Source organism: Giraffa tippelskirchi, chromosome 7, assembly GCF_054371585.1.
Source record: "Giraffa tippelskirchi isolate mGirTip1 chromosome 7, T2T-mGirTip1v1.2.pri, whole genome shotgun sequence".
NCBI classification, from domain to species: Eukaryota; Metazoa; Chordata; class Mammalia; order Artiodactyla; family Giraffidae; genus Giraffa; species Giraffa tippelskirchi.
The window spans coordinates 138,991,329-139,010,773 of NC_137281.1; the positions used below are offsets into that span (position 1 = coordinate 138,991,329).

At 37.4% G+C, this 19,445-nt stretch overlaps 1 protein-coding gene across 19 annotated transcripts in view; it reads left to right on the forward strand.

The window, feature by feature from the left end:
• The window catches only part of GPHN (gephyrin), a 525,210-nt gene that overhangs the window by 199,197 nt on the left and 306,568 nt on the right, over positions 1-19,445 (forward strand). For 3 of the 19 annotated variants that reach the window (XM_081513386.1, XM_081513387.1, XM_081513388.1), the window contains exon 4: positions 4,499-4,593. The exons of the other annotated variants lie outside the window; for them this stretch is intronic. The gene's annotated coding sequence lies outside the window, so the exon portion shown is untranslated. The remainder of the gene's footprint in view (positions 1-4,498; positions 4,594-19,445) is intronic. 19 annotated transcript variants of the gene reach the window in all.

The window sequence follows — 19,445 nt, forward strand, 5'->3', positions numbered from 1 at the left end:
AAAATACGCTTGCTGCTACTGCTGCTGCTAAGTCACTTCAGTCGTGTCTGACTCTGTGCAACCCCATAGACGGCAGCCCACCAGGCTCCACTGTCCCTGGGATTCTCCAGGCAAGAATACTGGAGTGGGTTGCCATTTCCTTCTCCAGTGCGTGAAAGGGAAAAGTGAAAGTGAAGTCGCTCAGTTGTGTCCTACTCTTAGCAACCCCATGGACTGACTGTAGCCTACCAGGCTCCTCCGTCCATGGGATTTTCCAGGCAAGAGTACTGGACGCTTACTTCTTGGAAAAAAAGTTATGACCAACCTAGACAGCATATTAAAAAGCAGAGACATTACTTTGCCAACAAAGCTCTTGTCAAGGCTATGGTTTTTCCACTAGTCATATATGGATGTGAGAGTTGGTCCATAAAGATTGCTGAGCTCTGAAGAATTAATGCTTTTGAACTATGGTGTTGGAGAAGACTCTTGAGAGTCCCTTGGACTACAAGGAGATCAAACCAGTCAATCCTAAAGGAAATCAATCCTGAATAGTTATTGGAAGGACTGATGCTGAAGCTGAAGCTCCAATACGCTGGCCACCTGGTGCGACTCCTTAGAAGAGACCCTGATGCTGGGAAAGTTTGAAGGTGGGAGGAGAATGGGACGACAGAGGATGAGATGGTTGGATGGCATCAGCAACTCTATAGACATGAGTTCGAGTAAAGTCCGCGGGTTGGTGATGGACAGGGAGGCCTGGCGTGCTGCATTCCATGGAGTCGCAAAGAGTCGGACATGACTGAGCGACTGAACTGAATTGAACTGTTTTTTTTTGTTTAATGATTAATGTCTCAGACACTGTGGCAGTTGCTTTAAAACTGCTAACTGATTTTAATCCTCATAACAGAATATGAGGTGGGTATTCTTTTTGTTTCTATTCATAAGTAAGAAAGATGAGGCAAAAGCGTTAAGAATGTCCAGGGTCACACAGCAATTAGTGGGGCAATCAGATTCAGTCCCAGAGTCCAGATTCTTTTATGATAATGAGCATTAGTAGTAGTGTAGATACAAAACATTATTTATCTGATCTTCCTACGTGAATACAGCAAACTGATTAGGAAATGTTTACTTCAATATGTGTTACTGTCTGATACCCCTTTTCTTATTTGGATTGCTCTTCTTAAATTTCTTTCGATCTCTGATTTATCCATTCATTTATTCAGTAATAATTTATTTAGCATTTGTTTCTTCTGTATTTATACTTGGTTATCTCATCCAGTTTCATAGCTTTTGTTTGGTTCTTTTTCCTAAAATACGCTTTTTAATGAGGTATAATATTCTGTATGAGTTGTACATAAAAGGCATAAAATCATAAATGTAAAGCTTGTTTAATTGATAATTAAATTGTGATACAGATAGCACATCTGAGTAACCACCACAGATAAAGAGAATATCACAACATCACAGAAATCTCCCGATACTCACTTCCAATCATTACAGCTTACCTCTTCTTCAAAGGTAATTACTGTCTGATTTCTATCACCATGAATTATTTTTACTTGTATAGCAATGGTCAATTGCTGTATTTTTGTTATGTTGAATGTACAATTTAGTTATCCATTCTTACGATGAAGGGTATTTGGATAATTTCCGGGTAGCAGCTCTTATGAATAGTGCTGCAATAAACAATCTTGAATATGTCTTTTGATGTACATATGTATACATAATCTCATTAGATATACACTTAAATAGACAAGGTAGATATGATCTAGAGGTACTGGATCATAGGGTATGTAAATGAATAATTTTACTCAATTCTGCCATTTTCCCAAATACATGATGAATTTATATTCTCTTCAGCATTTTAGGGGACTTCCCTGGTGTCACAGGTGTTAAAAAATCCCCCTGTAATGTAGGAGACCCCTGGAGAACTCCGGTTAACTTTATATTCTCACTAACATTTAGTATTGTCAGCCTTTTCATTTTACCCATTTCAGAGATTGACCAAAAATTATTTAACTATATGTATTTCTCTGATTACTAATGATGTTGAGCGTATTTTCATATGTTTATTGGCCATTTGAATATCCTCTTTTGTGAAGTGACTGTTCATGTGTTTCATGTTTTAAAACTTAGGGTAAATGTGTTTTCTTATTTATTAGTAGGCATTCCTTGTATATTCTATGTGAGTCCTTTGTTTGATATGTGTATTGCACATTTATTCTTATACTCTGTTGCTTCCCTTTTTACTCTCTTAAAAGTGTCTCTGATGAATAGAAATTACTTGAAGTAAGCCAGAAAGAAAAACACCAATACAGTATACTAACACATATATATGGTATTAATCGGTAAAGATAACCCTGTATGCGAGACATCAAAAGAGACACAGATAAATAGAACAGTATTATGGACTCTATCGGAGAGGGCGAGGACGGGATGATATGGGAGAATGGCATTGAAGCATGTAAATTATCATATGTGAAACGAATCGCCAGTCCAGGTTCGATGCATGATACAGGGCGCTCGGGGCTGGTGTACCGGGATGACCCGGAGGGATGGGATGGGGAGGGAGGTGGGAGGGGGGTTCTGGAAGGGGAAAACATGTACACCCATGGTGGATTCATGTCAGTGTATGGCAAAACAAATACAACATTGTAAAGTTAAAAAAAAAATAAAAGGGAAAAAAATTAATGTAAGACAGTTATAATTAGTGAGTGAATATTTGTGGATTAAATGAATGATCCTGAAGACATTTAATGTCTGGTACAAGGGACAGTCTTATTCATTATAAAATGTAATTTTTCTATTAAATATATATTAAAAATTCTTTAGAGCACAGAAGAAACAGTGACTAATTCTGGCTTAGAGGATAAAGAATTTCTTCAAGTAGATAGGATGAGAAGGGCTTCTATAGCAAAAACAAACACAATGTGAGAAAAGATACTACTGCATAAACAGTGTTTTTGAGAAAAGCAAGTTTGTTTAAACTCAAGGGATTACTAAAAGTAACTTTAGTAGATGACTCTGGAATGTTCAGTTGTAGTCACATTGTATATTATTTGTATGTCTTAGGGAGGGAAACTTTCAAAGATTTTTAAACAGAGACATTTTCAGGTATATTTCGGAGAGTTTACTATCCTTACTGAAATGAATTGGAAGGAGGCACAGAGGCAGAACACTTAGAATGCTCTATACCAATCTAGATGAATGGTGATAAAGGGAAGGCTCATGTTTTTGCAAGAGTCGTGGAAAGTGTGGGAGGTACACCACAGTGTTTAATAAAACAGACTGTCTTAATTGGATTGTAACCGTATCTTAACCATTCTGTGCTTTCCTTAATATACGGATAAAACAAACCTACCTTTGTTGGATTAAAACACCTGCTGTTTTTATTCTGAGGATAAAATGTTTATAAAGTACACAGTGCCTGGTACATAGTAAACACATAGTAAATGACACCTATGTGATCCATGTAGACTTGCAAAGTGAGGAGTACAAATAGATCGATTCAGGTTTTAAGCTTAGGCAACTTCATAGAAGATAATGCCAATCCCTGAGCTAAGGAATTAAATGGGAAAAAAAATTATATTTAGGAGGAATAAAGAATGTTGAGGGTCTTTAAGGCATATGGGTAAAGAACCTAAAACTGAAGATTTATTCGTCTCCCAACCCGATCAGTTTAGTGTTTTTGTATGGTTTGTTCACTGTTGATGATTTCCATCTCTCTTTTTTTCTGGTCCTGTTCCCTTAACTGAGAAACTTTTTCCTGTTACCTTCTCTTCAGGATAAGGGCATCCCAGAGAAATGATGGGAAAAAAATACATTTTAAAATATCAGAGATATCAAATTGATGCAGGTTTTCTCTCTACCATATTTTTGATCATTTAGTCCCTTAAGAAAAAACAGACCTAGCCTTACCATTGTGCAGTGTGGAGTAGGTAATTTTCCTCTCAACATCAGAACAATCTGCTCCAGTAAAAAGAACAGTTCTTGGCTCTCTTTGAAAAGATGGTTTAAGCCTACCTCTCTTTCTGCTATTTTTTGCAGCCTATAGATAGATCAGTGTTCTATTGTTTCTCTTACTAATTATTACATAATATCTTTACATAGACATCTTGGCTAAAATTCCACCCAAATACTATACTTTATTTAACCTTACTAAAATGAATTTCCTGTGCTATTCTTTACTAATAGACGTGTAAATTATATTGTAACATCTTTCAAATATTTTTTACCACTGACATCCTCATTGAAAACTAAACCACAGTAATGGTTATTACTATTAAAGTCATTGAAAATCAGACCTTTTATATTCCAATATGGCTAAATATTATTGAATAAAATTTTTTTGAGATCACTTTTGTTAAGGAGATTTTTAAATAGAATTAAATTAATTACATAATATATGTTATCAATGTCCAATTATTTACCTACCCTAGCTATAGTCAGGCTGTAATAAAATAAAACCCAGAATTATAAAAGATGTTTTTCATGTTCTCATTTACTTTACTCCCCTTGACAGTGGTCCAGCTTTCAAAGAGTTTCAGTAACTTGCCTGTGGACACAAAAGAAATAAGTTGACAAAAACTGAAACAGGCACCCAAGTCTGTCTTGCCTGTAAGTCTGTTCCCTTTCTATTACCTTTTCTTCTAACTCAGTGACTTTTCAGTTAAAAAATTTGTAAATAGTGTTGTTAAGAGACATGAAAAACTAAAAGCAGCATAAATATTTTTCCATAGGGTTTTAAAATTAAAATATATGGGCTATTTATGTAGAACTTATTACTGATGGGGAACTTATTAATGATATATTGTCAAACTGAAAAAGAAAGTAAATAGTGTAAGTATATGTGGGTTTTATGTATGGAGATTTGTATAGAAGGATGCTTAACAAATTTTAAATGGGTTATCTCTGGTAAAATGTTGGTGATTTTCAATCCTTTATACTTTTTTATTTTAATTGAATTATTTTTATCTCTCTTTTTTTTTTTTAGTAAGTATGTATTTTTAGAATCATAAAAATCACCAAGAATATTCTCATTTGGGGTCCCCAGATTAAAAGTCATACAAAAATAGAAACAGGTTAAAATACAAAAGTTATTTTTTTCACCAACTTTCATTTCCAGAACCTGTAATTGTATAGCAAATGATACAAGTAAAACCTCTCTCACATAGCCATTTTTTTTGCATATTGGCTACAACAAGGAGTAGAATGGCTTTAAATGCCAGACTCAGAGGAGGTACGAAATTTTACTGATAAATAAAATAATAGCTGTTTAAACTTAAATTTGAGAGGAAGCTCCATTCCACTGTAGCATAATAGCTCCTATTAGAAGACCCTATTTTCACAAAAAACAATTATAAATGCTGGACCAATAAATAAGTAACTAAGTACTTGAATGCATTGGAGAGTGACCAAAAGCAAGTAGATTCTGACATTTGGAAGAAAGCCCTAGTTGAGTATTCCATTTTGTAATGCTTAGGCCCAGAATAGACCCCGGTTTGGCCTATTTGGCAGCTGAAATCTGCAGGCTTTCTTGCTAGAAAAACAGTTTGGGCAACCACAGCTGCTTTAATGTGAGGGGATACCACGGCACATTGATCAGCATGGCCATCATTAAAAATCTGCAAAGAACAAATGCTGGAGAGGATGTGGAGAAAAGGGAACCCTTTTATAATGGTGGTAATGTAAATTGTTGCAGCCACTATGGAAAACAGCATGGCAGTTCCTCAAGAAACTAAAAATAGAGTTGCCATATGATCCAGCAATCCTACTCCTGGGCATATATCCAGACAAAACTATAATTCAAAAAGATGCATGCACCCTTATGTTCATAGCAGCACAATTCACAATAGCCAATAATGGAAACAACTTAAATGTCCATGGACAGATGAATGGATAAAGAAGGTATTACACGTGTGTGTGTGTGTACACACAATCACCTAGTTGTGTCTGACTCTTTGCGATCCCTATGGACTGTAGCCCACGAAGCTCCTCTGTCCATGGAATTTTCCTGGCAAAATGCTAGAGTGGGTTGCCATGCCCTCCTCCAGGGCATCTTCCCAACTCAGGGACTGAACCCCACATCTGCATCTCCTGCTTTGCAGGCAGGTTCTTTACCACTGAGCCACAGGGAAGCCTGATACATACATACATACATACATACACGTACATACAATGGAGTACTATTCAACCATAAATAGGATGAAATAATGCCATCTGTAGCATTCCATAGATAGACCTAGAGATTATCATATTAAATGAAGTCAGAAAGAGAAAGACAAATACCATATGATATCACTTATATGTGGAGTCTAAAACATGACACAAATGAACTTATTTATAAAACAGAGACAGACACAGATATTGAAAACAAACTTATGATTACTAAAGAGGAAAGAGGATGGGGGAGGGATAAATTAGGAGTTTGGAATTAGCAGATACAAACTACTGTGTGTAAAATAAACAACAGGGTCCTACTGTATAGCTCAGGGAACTATATTCAATATCCTTTAATAAACCATAATGGAAAAGAATTATGAAGTAAAAGTGAGCAGGGAAATCCTGGAAAAGATAAAGCCAAAGAGAAGAGCCTTACATTCTGTAAATAAGCTCCCTAGATCACTGGCTGACCTCTGCACCATGAATCTACTGAGCAAGCTACAAGCAACATAGCTAAGGCTAAAGGAATTGAATTAAATTTTGGATTGCCATCACTACAGAGGAGACAGTTTTCAGTTATGTCTACCCAAGTCATCTGCTTAGTGAAATAGAAATAAATCACCATTCTTTGGAGTAATATAAAAAACTTAGTATCTCTTCAAAATATCATTCACCATGTCCAGGATGCAATTCAAAATTATTTAACATATAAAGAAATAAGAAAATATGACCCATTTTCAAGCAAAAGACAATCAACTGATATTAACCCAAGATGACCCAGGTATTGGAATTAACAGACAAAGATGGCTAAAGCAGCTACTATAACTAGGCTCAATGAGTAAAGGAAAACATGCTTGTAATTAATAAAGAGATATGAAATCTTAGCAGTAAGATAGAGACTATTAGACAGAACCAAATGAAAATTTTATAACTGTAAAATACAGTAGCTAAGAAGTATTCCAAGAGTATCTTTTGATCTTTAATTCAAGGCCCCATATGAGCTAATTTAGGATTGATGACAATAAGATGATGTAATAAATATATAGAGTTATTAAATATCAAATTAAATAAATTTGGCCTTGGAATACAAAAAGAAGCAGGTCAAAGGCTAACAGAGTTTTGCCAAGAGAACACACTGGTCATAGCAAGCACCTTCTTCCAACAACACAAGAGAAGACTCTACACATGGACATCACCAGATGGTCAATACTGTGACTGATTATATTCTTTGCAGCCAAAGATGAAGAGGCTCTATACAGTCAGCAAAAACAAGACTGGGAGCAGACTGTGGCTCAGATCATGAACTTCTTATTGCCAAATTCAGATTTAAATTGAAGAAAGTACAGAAAACTACTAGACCATTCAGTTATGACCCAAATCAAATCACTTACAATTATACACTGGAAGTGAGAAATAGATTCAAGAGATTAGATCTGATAGAGGGCCTGAAGAACTATGGATGGAGGTTCCTGACATTGTGCAGGAGGCAGTGATCAAGACCATTTCCAAGAAAAAGAAATGCAAAAAGGCAAATGGTTGACTGAGGAGGCCTTACAAATAGCTGTGAAGAGAAGGGAGAGGCAAACAAGAAAAGCAAAGATATACCCATTTGAATGCAGAGTTCCAAAGAATAGCAAGGAGAGATAAGAAAGCTGTCCTCAGTGATCAATGCAAAGAAATAGAGGAAAACAATAGAATGGGAAAGACTAGAGATCTCTTCAAGAAAATTAGAGATACCAAGGGAGCATTCCATGCAAAGATGGGCACAATAAAGGACAGAAATGGTATGGATCTAACAGAAGCAGAAGATGTTAAGAAGAGGTGGCAAGAATACACAGAAGGACTGTACAAAAAAGATCTTCGTGACCCAGATAATCATGATGGTGTGATCACTCACCTAGAGCCAGATGTCCTGGAATGCAAAGTCAAGTGGAGCTTAGGAAGCATCACTATGAACAAAGCCACTGGAGGTGATGGAATTCCAGTTGAGCTATTTCAGATTCTAAAAGATAATGCTGTGAAAGTGCTGCACTCAATATGCCAACAAATTTGGAAAACTCAGCATTGGCCACAGGCCTGGAAAAGGTCAGTTTTCATTCCAATCCCAAAGAAAGGCAATGCCAAAGAATGTTCAAACTACTGCACAGTGGCACTCATCTCACAGTCTAGCAAAGTAATGCTCAAAATTCTCCAAGCCAGTCTTCAACAGTCCATGAACCAAGAACTTCCAGATGTTCAAGCTGGATTTAGAAAAGACAGAGGAATTAGAGATCAAATTGCCAACATCCGCTGGATCATTGAAAAAGCAAGAAAGTTCCAGAAAAACATCTACTTCTGCTTTATTGACTATGCCAAAGCCTTTGACTGTGTGGATCACAACAAACTCTGGAAAATTTTTCAAGAGATGGAAATACCACACAACCTCATCTGCCTCCTGAGAAATCTGTATGCAGGTCAGGAAGCAACAGTTAGAACTGGACATGGAAGAACAGACTGGTTCCAAATGGGAAAAGGAGTACGTAAAGGCTATATATTGTCACCCTGCTTCTTTATCTTATATACAGAGTACATCATGCAAAACACTTGGCTGGATGAAGCACAAGCTGGAATCAAGATTGCCAGGAGAAATATCAATAACCTCAGATATGCAGATATGCACTTTCCACCCTTATGGCAGAAAGTGAAGAAGAACTAAAGAGCCTCTTGATGAAAGTGAAAGAGGAGAGTGAAAAAGCTGGCTTAAAAGTCAAGATTCAGAAAACTAAGATCATGGCATCTGGTCCCATCACTTTATGGCAAATAGATGGGGAAACAATGAAAACGGTGAAAGACTTTTATTTTCTTGGGCTCCAAATTCACCTCAGATGGTGACTTCAGCTATGAAATTAAACTTTGCTTGCTCCTTGGAAGAAAAGTTATGACCAACCTAGATAGCATATTAAAAAGCAGAGACATTACTTTGCCAACAAAGGTCTGTCTAATCAAAGCTATGGTTTTTCCAGTAGTCATGTGTGGCTGTGAGAGCTAGCCTGTAAAGAAAGCTGAGCGCCAAAGAACTGATGCTTTTGAACTGTGGTATTGAAGAAGACTTGAGAGTCCCTTGGACTGCAAGGAGATCTAACCAGTCAGTCCTAAAAGAAATGAGTCCTGAATATTCATTGGAAGGACTGATGTTGAAGCTGAAACTCCACTACTTTGGCCACCTAATGCGAAGAACTGACTCATTTGAAAAGTCCCTGATGATGGGAATGATTGAAGGCGGGAGGAGGAGACAACAGAGGATGAGATGGTTGGATGGCATCGCCGACTCGATGGACATGACTTGGAGTAAGCTCTGGAACTTGGTGATGGATGGGAAACCTGGTGTGCTGCAGTCCGTGTGGTCGCAAAGAGGCAGAGACAACTGAGTGGCTGAACAAATAAAAATCACAGCATGTTGGATTCCCTTACCAACCAATATTATTTGCCTAGTTGTTTGTGTTTGAAAAGTTTTGGTAGTTTGCTAATGCAATTATACTGTGGAAATGTAGAGGAAAAGGAAAACTGGAAAATATTTATAATTCTTACTCTGAAAAGTCATCTTTGGGTGTTAGGTGGAGATCTCTCTAAAGATAACCCACTGTTTTACCCTGGCAAATTTCTTATGTATTATAGCATATCTATTTAGAATTGATAGCGGGTAGCAGAATAGCTAGTTTTACAGCTTCAAGCTCCCACCCTTCCACAGAAACACTATGAAACAAACAGAAACTGATTGTAGAGGATCAAAATGGTTGAGTTTGTTCACCCACAAACACAGCAAAATTCCCATCTACGTGTGGAACAATTCTCATAAAAAAACAACTGGAGACTGGCAGAAGAAATGAAAGCTTCAAGAAAGATAACCACATAAATGAGTAGGACGAGTTAAATAAGGCATCAGGACAGGATCATCAACCCTGGAAGGGATCTATGATGGAATGAGGGGCCCTCATGGGCAGCTCCTTGCCCTGGGGGTCCCCCCTGCCTGCTGGGAGGACTGCCAGGATACATAGAGGGGCTGAAGGGGGTCACGACTCTGCTTGCAAAGTGTGCTGCTGCTGGTTTACTAGCAATCAGGATAGTTAGAGATCTGCTCTGACAGCTTCATCTTGGTGCACTTCTAAGCCCCAAACCTTCACCAGGCAGGGGTCATAGTATGCACAGAGGCTAGGTGCTAAATCTCAGAGGGAAGGGCCCTGGGAGAGGATTCAGTCTAGGTGCATGGTTCTGAACTCAATTCAAGCCTGGAGGGCTTGAGGCACAGTCCAGGCCAAACCTCAAGGCCTGCGGTTAGTATGTGCACAGAGACAGGGTACAGGTCTAGCATCAGAGCCATCATGTGGTGGAGATGGGTTCAGCAGCCTCAGAGTTTGTGGGTGCACACACCAGGAGGCACCACAGAAACTCACATTTCAGGTGGAAAGACCCTAGGAATGGTACACAAGTGAATACTTGTTCAGTGGGAGCACATCAGTTCTGCCCATCCTACACCAATGCTTGTAGTCAGATCTGGGGTGACAGGTCCTGGGAGAAGTCTGCCATAGAAGCAGCTCAGGTTCCAGGTTGCAGCACAACCAACTTGATTCCTGCAGCAACAGTACCCTCGCCCTCAGCACCAGCCTAGCACTAGGTGTGGGATGAATACAGCCAAGAAAGGGATGCAACCTTGGGCTGCTTCTGGGCAAAACCATAGTTTCCCTGTTTGCTATGACCACACAGTGCTCACTTGCTTTAGCATTCACCTCTTTTGGGACGAAGCATGCACTTGAAGGCAATGGAACCTTACTAAACCCAACTCTCAGAGCTTCTACTCCAATAATTGGGAAGCAGACACCGCCCTGTACTGAGCTGTGAGCAAAGAGGAGGCCCTGCCTAACATCCAGTGCAGGCTCTGGAAATCATAACACCAGTCACACGCCCTATCAAGGGGATGGCCAGCACTCTCTGAGGAAAGACGTGACTGGCATTCATACCAAACACAGCCCTTGCACCAAAAATACTTGACTCACACAGTCCACCCAGGGATGCTCCCACAGAAAAACACCTCTTCAAATCACAGCAGATAACTGCTTCTTCTAAATTCATAGAGACAGAGAAAGTTAAGTAAAATGAAAAATCAGAGGAACTAATCCCAGTTAAAATAACAAGAGAAATCTTCTAAAAGAATAAATATTGAAATATCTCACCAGTCTACTAGATCCTGAGTTCAAAGCAGAGATAATAAAAATACTAAAGAAATTAAGAAAGATTACCAATAGAAATACAGATCACTATAACTAGGAACTAGACACTATAAAGAGGAACCAATCAAAATTAGAAAGCTGAATTGCCAAGATAAAAACCATAGAAGCAATGAATAGCAGAATAAATAATGCAGAAGAATAAATGATTCTGGAAGATAGAATAATGGAAATCACCCATTCAAAACAGCAGATAGAAGGACGCATAAAATGAAAACAACATATGAAATCTATGGGGTAATATGAAGTGTGCCACCCTACCCATAATAGGAGTTCCAGAAGGAGAAGGGGGAATTTAAAATGTCTTTGAAGAAGATGGCTGAAAACCTCCCAAGCCTGGAGAAGGAAACAGATGCCCAAGTACAGGACACAGAAGATGCCAAACAAGATGAATCCAAACAAACCCACGCTAAGACATATCAAAAATTAAAGATAAAGAGAGGATTCTAAAGGCAGCAAGAAAAAAAGAGTCATTTACAAGGGAACTCCCATAAGGCTATTAGTTGATTTTTTTTTTTTTTTTTTGAAGAAGCTTTGCAGGCAGAAGGGAGTGACTTGATATGTTCAAAGTCCTGAAAGGAAAAAGTCTGAAACCTAGGATACGCTACCCAGAAAGATTATCATTTACAATAGAAGAGGAGAGAGAATTTCCCAGACAAGCGAAAATTAGAAGACTATAGCAATAATAAACATACCCTGAAAGAAATATTGAATGGTCTTCTCTAAATAGAGGAAAAGCAAGAATCTATAGGAAAGGGAAAAATCACAGTAGGAAAGACAAATTTATAAAATGAATTGAAGGTCACTTAAGTAACCTAATACATAACAGCAAACAACTCATTCAGAAAATGGGCAGGAAACCAAAATAGACATTTCTCTGAAGAAGACATACAGATGGTCAACAGGCACATGAAAAGATGCTTGACATTGGTTATTACAGAAATGCAAGACAGAACCACAATGAGGTATAACCTCACATTGGTCAGAATGGTTACCATCAAAGTCTACAAATAATGAATGCTGGAGAGTGTGTGGAGACAAAGGAACCCTCATACACTGTTGGTAGGAATGTAAATTAGTGCACTCAATATGGAAAACAGTATGAAGTTTCCTTAAAAAACTACAACTAGACCTACCATATAGTCCACCAATCCCACTGCTGGGCATATATCCAAAAACGATGAAATTGTAATTTAAATATCTATATGCACTCGAGTGTTTATAGCAGCACTATTTACAGTAGCCAAGACATGGAAACCACCCAAGTGTCCATCAACAAACAATTGATACACACACAATGGAATATTAATTAACCATAAAAAAGAATGGTATATTGCCATTTGCAGCAAAATGGATGGACCTAGAGAATATCATACTGAGAGTAGTAAGAGAGAGATAAAGAAATATTACATGATTTTATTTATATGTGGAATTTTAAAAATAATACTAAGGAATGAATATGTGTACAAAACAGGAATAGACCTACAGACATAGAAAACAAACTTATGGTTACCACAAAGGAAAGAAAAGGGGAGAAGGGATAAATTAGGAGTATGGTATTAATGGATTAAAACTACTAAACATAAAATAGATAAGCAACAAAATTTACTATGTAGCACAAGGGACTATTTTCAATATCTTATAATAATGTATAATGAAAAATAACCTGAAAAAATTGTTTAGCTGAATCACTTTGCTGTGTATCTGAAACTAACACAATATTTAAATCAACTGTACTTCAATTAAAAAATAGAATTAACCTTCTTTTAAAAAATAAAAACAAGCAGAAACTGTTGCAATCAACTTTTTCAGAACTCTATTTCAGAAAATAGTCAAAGGTTTATAGAAACCAAGCAAATGCTGAATCAATTTTTGTTTGGGATGATGAAAAAGTTTTGAAAAGAGATAGTTGTGATAGTTGCACTGCATTGTGGATGACATTAATGCCACTGTGCCACTGAATTGTACACTTTAAAATGGTTAAGATTCAGTTTTTATTATATAAATATTTTACCACGGTAAAAAAATTTTGGAAAAAAGTAGAATTAAATATTAGTAATTTGCTACAGCATGTATGAGTCCTGAAAACATTATGGTAAGTGAAAGAAGCCAGTCACAAAAGACCACATATTGTGTGATTCCAATTGTGTAAATTTCTAGAATAGAGACAGAATGTAAATTGTGGTTGCTTGGGCCCTCCCAATCTGAGAAGTAGTGACTGCTAATGTTTGCCAGGTTTCTTTTGGGAGTTGGCAAATTCTAAAATCACATTAAGGTAATGTTTGCACAACTTTGTGAAGTTATTAATAACCAGTGAATTGTATACTTTAACTGTATGACTTTATGATATGTGAACTATATCTTAATAAAGTTCTTTTTTTAAAAAAAAGTTTACGAGTTCACACAAATGCACAGTTTTTTAAGTAAGACTAATCCATTGGATGGGCTAAATGGTGAGACATGTAAAAGGACTGGTAACTAATAATTTAATATAGATCTTAAGTGTGTATAATTTGTGTTAACATTCCTGGTCTTAATGTATTTGAAGCCGATCAGGAGGTACTGCTACTGCTAAGTTGCTTCAGTCGTGTCCGACTCTGTGTGACCCCATAGACGGCAGCCCACCAGGCTCCCCAGTCCCTGGGATTATCCAGGCAAGAACACTGGAGTGGGTTGCCATTTCCTTCTCCAATGCTAGGATCAGGAAATAAGAAGATAGCCAAGAAATACTAAATTATATAATCTGGATGCATATTCTGCTAAGTGATACATCATTACTGCCTGAATGTGTGAATATTCTGTGGCCTTCTGAAGCTGTTATATTTAATTTTTTGGACATTGTGGATACCTTCTCTCTCCAGAAAATCCTCATAGGTTTATACTTTTAGATATGATTTTATAAGAAATGTAAATCATGAGCCATGGTAGGAACATGGAGCTTTCCTCTAATGAAATAGCCTGAATTGGATAAAAGAATCAGGAGTTTTTGAGTAAGTAAGTTGATATAAAGAAGTAGGCACAGAGAGAGGAATAATGTAAGACAAGAAAAGAGCTCTGTGAAACCACAGTAAACATGCATAAAAAACTGGGAATCTAGAGACCAGAGTTTTATTACTGCCATCTATCACTACTAATTGAACAAATCTTTCTGTAGAACAACAAAATACATTGGTAAAGCGTATGAATAGAGGATAATAAATGGGAAGAGTACAAATAATGATAGGAAAAATAAAACCATATTTGAATAAACATGTTTGCCTTCTTAGCATCGCAACTGTTCATTCTAATATTATTTCCCGTTGCCTCATTGAAGTATCAGAGAGGGCGATGGCACCCCACTCCAGTACTCTTGCCTGGAGAGTCCCATGGATGGAGGAGCCTGGTGGGCTGCAGTCCATGGGGTCGCTGGGAGTCGGACACGACTGAGCAACTTCACTTTCACTTTTCCCTTTCATGCACTGGAGAAGGAAATGGCAACGCACTCCAGTGTTCTTGCCTGGGGAATCCCAGGGACGGCGGAGCCTGGTGGGCTGCCGTCTATGGGGTCGCACAGAGTCGGACACGACTGGAGCGACTTAGCAGCAGCAGCAGCAGCATTGAAGTATGGAAGGTATACTTTTTAGAAAAAAGTATAAAAAGCATAGAACAAATATAATAAAAACTATAGAGGTTTTAATTAATATTTCAAAAGATTAGCTTCTCTGAAGCAGGCGTTTATACTGGTGGTTTTCCCTTGAGATTTGAGAATCTTAAGGCTAAACACCAAAGATGATGCCATCATCCCCTTTTCTCTTGGAACTTGTAATATCTTTAATATGTGAACAAATCCATACATATATAGTTATTCCAATTGTTCAACCTTGAAAACAGCATGTTTCAATATTTCTATTGCCTACATTGATAGTGGAATGAGAATTTTATTAAACTTTGATCATTATCAGGCTACTCATATAAATCTCTCTTAAAATTGATGTGATATCTATAAAATAGGATAAATATTCTTGCCATTATCTCATGGAATAAACAGATTTTTCCTTACCGTGCTTAGTTCTTAGTCACGGGCTACAATATAGCCACTAGGTAGGTGACTGGAATGCAAAAGTAGGAAATCAGGAGACACCTGGAGTAACAAGCAAGTTTGGCCTTGGAGTACAAAATGAAGCAGGGTAAAGGCTAACCGACTTTTGCCAAGAGAACACACCGGTCATAGCAAACACCCTTTTCCAACAACACAAGAGAAGACTCTACGCATAGACATTATCAGATGGTCAATACGGAAATCAGATTGATTATATTCTTTGCAGCCGAATATGGAGAAGCTCTATATGTCAGCAAAAGGAAGACTGGGAACTGACTGTGGTCAGATCATGAAGTCCCTATTGCCAAATTCAGACTTAAATTGAAGAAAGTAGGGAAAACCATTGGATCATTCAGGTATGACCTAAATCAAATCCCTTATGATTACATAGTGAAAGTGAGAAATAGATTCAAGGGATTAGATCTGATGGACACAGTACCTGAAGAATTACGGACAGAGGTTCATGACATTGTACAAGAGGCCGTGATCAAAACCATCCCCAAGGAAAAGAAGTGTAAAAAGATAAAGTGGTTGTTTCTGAGGAGACCTTGCAAATAGCTGAGAAAAGAAGAGAAGTGGAAGACAAAGGAGAAAAGAAAAGGTATATCCGTCTGAATGCAGAACTCCAAAGAATAGCAAGGAGAGAAAAGAAAGCCTTCCTAAGTGATCAGTGCAAAGAAATAGAGGAAAACAATAGAATGGGAAAGACTAGAGATTGCTTTAAGAAAATTAGAGATACCAAGGGAACATTTCATGCAAAGATGGGTGCAATAAAGGACAAAAATGGTATGCACCTAACAGAAACAGAAGATGTTAAGAAGTGGCAAGAATATACAGAAGAACTATACAAAAAAGATAGGAATGACTTAGATAACCACGATGGTGTGATCACTTACATAGAGCCAGTCATCCTAGAGTGTGAAGTGAAGTGGGCCTTAGGAAGCATCACTACGAACAAAGCTAGTGGAGGTGATGGAATTCCACCTGAGCTGTTTCAAATCCGGAAAGATGATGCTGTGAAAGTGCTGCACCCAATACGCCATCAAATTTGGAAAGCTCATCAGTGGCCACAGGACTGGAAAAGGTCAGTTTTCATTCCAATCTCAAAGAAGGGCAGTGCCGAAGAATATTCAAACTACTGCATAATTGCACTCATTTCACATGCTAACAAAGTAATGCTCAAAATTCTCCAAGCTGGCCAAGAAGCATATATGAGCCAAGAACTTCCAGATGTTCAAGCTGAATTTAGAAAAGGCAGAGGAACCAGAGATCAAATTGCCAATATCTGTTGGATCATAGAAAAAGCAAGAGAATTCTAGAAAAACATCTACTTTTCCTTCATTGACTACACTAAAGCCTTTGACTGGGTGGATCACAACAAACTGGAAAATTCATCAAAAGATGGGAACATCAGACCACCTTACCTGCCTCCTGTGAAACCTGTATGCAGGTCAAGAGCAACAGTTAGAACCAGACATGGAATAACGGACTGGTTCAAAATTGGGAAAGGAGTATGTCAAGGCTGTATATTGTTATCCTGCTTATTTAACTTCCTTGCAGAGTACATCATGTGAAATGCCAGCTAGATGAAGCACAAGTTGGAATCAAAATTGCCGGGTGAAATATCAATAACCTCAGATACACAGATAAACCTTATGGTAGAAAGCAAAGAGGAACTAAAGAGCCTCTTGATGAAAGTAAAAGAGAAGAGTGAAAAAGCTGGCTTAAAACTCAACATTCAAAAAACTAAGAGCATGGCATCCAGTCCCATTACTTCATGGCAAATGGATGGGGAAACAGTGAGAGACTTTTATTTTCTTGAACTCCAAAATCACTGCAGATAGTGACTGCAGCCATGAAATTAAAAGACTCTTGCTCCTTGGAAGAAAAACTATGACAAATCTAGACAGCGTATTAAAAAGCAGAGACATTACTTTACCAACAAAGGTCCATCTGTTCAAAGCTATGATTTTTCCAGTAGTCATGTATGGATGTGAGAGCTGGACCATAAAGAAGGATAAGCACCGAAGAACTGATGCTTTTGAACTTTGGTGTTGGAGAAGACTCTTGAGAGTCCACTGAACTGCAAGGAGATCAAACCAGTCAGTTCTAAAGGAAATCAGTCCTTAATATTCATTGGAAGGACTGATGCTGAAACTCCAATAATTTGGCCACCTGATGTGAAGACTGACTCATTAGAAAAGACCCTGGTTCTGGGAAATATTGAAGGCATGAAAAGGGATGACAGAGGATGAGATGGCATCATCGACTCAGTGGACACAAGTTTGAGCAGGCTCCTGGAGATAATGAAGCACAGGGAAGCTTGGCATGCTGCAGTCCATGGGGTCACAGAGTCAGACATGACCCAGCAACTGAACAATAACAAAATGTATCGACAGTATTAATAGAAAAGGAATGATGGTACCAGTAACACACACAGACACAAATTGAGCAAAACTCCAATACTATAGCTGTGTGTTCTGCAGGTGAATGTTGTTTCTCAGTTGTTTTTAATAACTGGGGATCTGGTATACTAATGTGATAAATGGTCCTCTGTCCTGTTTTCAAAGCCATTTTAGTTTTGATTCAAATATAATGAATACCGAATATTGAATTTCTCTCAATCTGTTGGTGGTATATCTGTTTTGTTTTGATACAGGGCAGAGTAATCCTAGAATCAATCCTAAGGGAAATTTTGAGGGAGACTTTTGTAGTTTGTTTTCCATACTTAGCAGCCATGCTCTTCTCCTAGGTAGCAAATATTTGACTTATTGGAGAAAGCCTATAATTGTATTTCTTATGTTAGGTTGATTCCTAAGGATTCCTATTGAAGTCATCTTGAGATAATATGTTTGATTTACCATTATTTAGTTTTAATTATTTCATTGTCCTTTCTCAGGTCCAGTCAATCTTAGGAAAAGCTTTCTCTTGGCAGAATCATCTGCCATTTATTCAGGTCACCTATTAAGATCAATGAAGAGTACCAATATGCATAAGATATGGCTCTTAAACTCAGTTAAGGCCTTGGGGAAAATAGGAGAAATAGGTCAAAAGACTTCTTTCTTAAATCCGCTTAGGTCCATAAATCATTTGATTATTCTCTTTTACAGTTTATCTTCCTTTTTAAAAATGTCATTTCAGTGTTTGACCTATAAGAGTTTGTGCTAAAATGATTACCATGAACCCTGAACTCTACTTAGATCTTTTAAGGTGATTAATGTTGTGTAAAAACTGCATACATAGACAGTGTAACTCTGACAAAAATAATACCTTTGAAAAATAACAAAAAATAATCACTTATTCAGCCCTTACTATGTCGGGTGCTTAACTTGCGTCAGTGTGATTCCATCTTTAGGAGCAAATCCTTGCTATTCTCTGAAGCAATTCAGGTTACTAATTTCTTATCATAATACAGCATTCTGCACTATTGTGATGACTGCAGAATGTGGACCCAGATTGCCTTCATTCAGAACAGTACAGTGGAGATACCCAAGCACAAATTAATTATACTTGAATAATTTGGCACATGATATAGTTTCATCTTCTCATTTATATTTCTTTCATCAGTGAGAGGATTAATATACTATTATCTCGTTAAGGTTGGGAAAAATCATATTGATAAAAGACATTTAATAAAGTACAAGAAAATGATTATCATAAATAATAGTAAGCTGCTTTCCATAGCAATTTAATATAGTCACTACAATATCTTACATTAATATCAACAATGGTTAGAACTGTAATCATTTGCATTCTTTAACATGTCTTTATAATTAGTACATACAGTATTTGAAAACAAGAGTATTTGGTATCTAAATGAATAAACTGAAATTGGTCCAGGAGTTAAGAATTAGACGACCTGAATAAAAGAACAGCCCTCACTTTCTTGTGAGCAAAAGATACAATTAGCCTGAAATGGCACCTGGGTTGACATTTTTTGTGGGTGTATGAAAAGAAAAAGTTGTAAT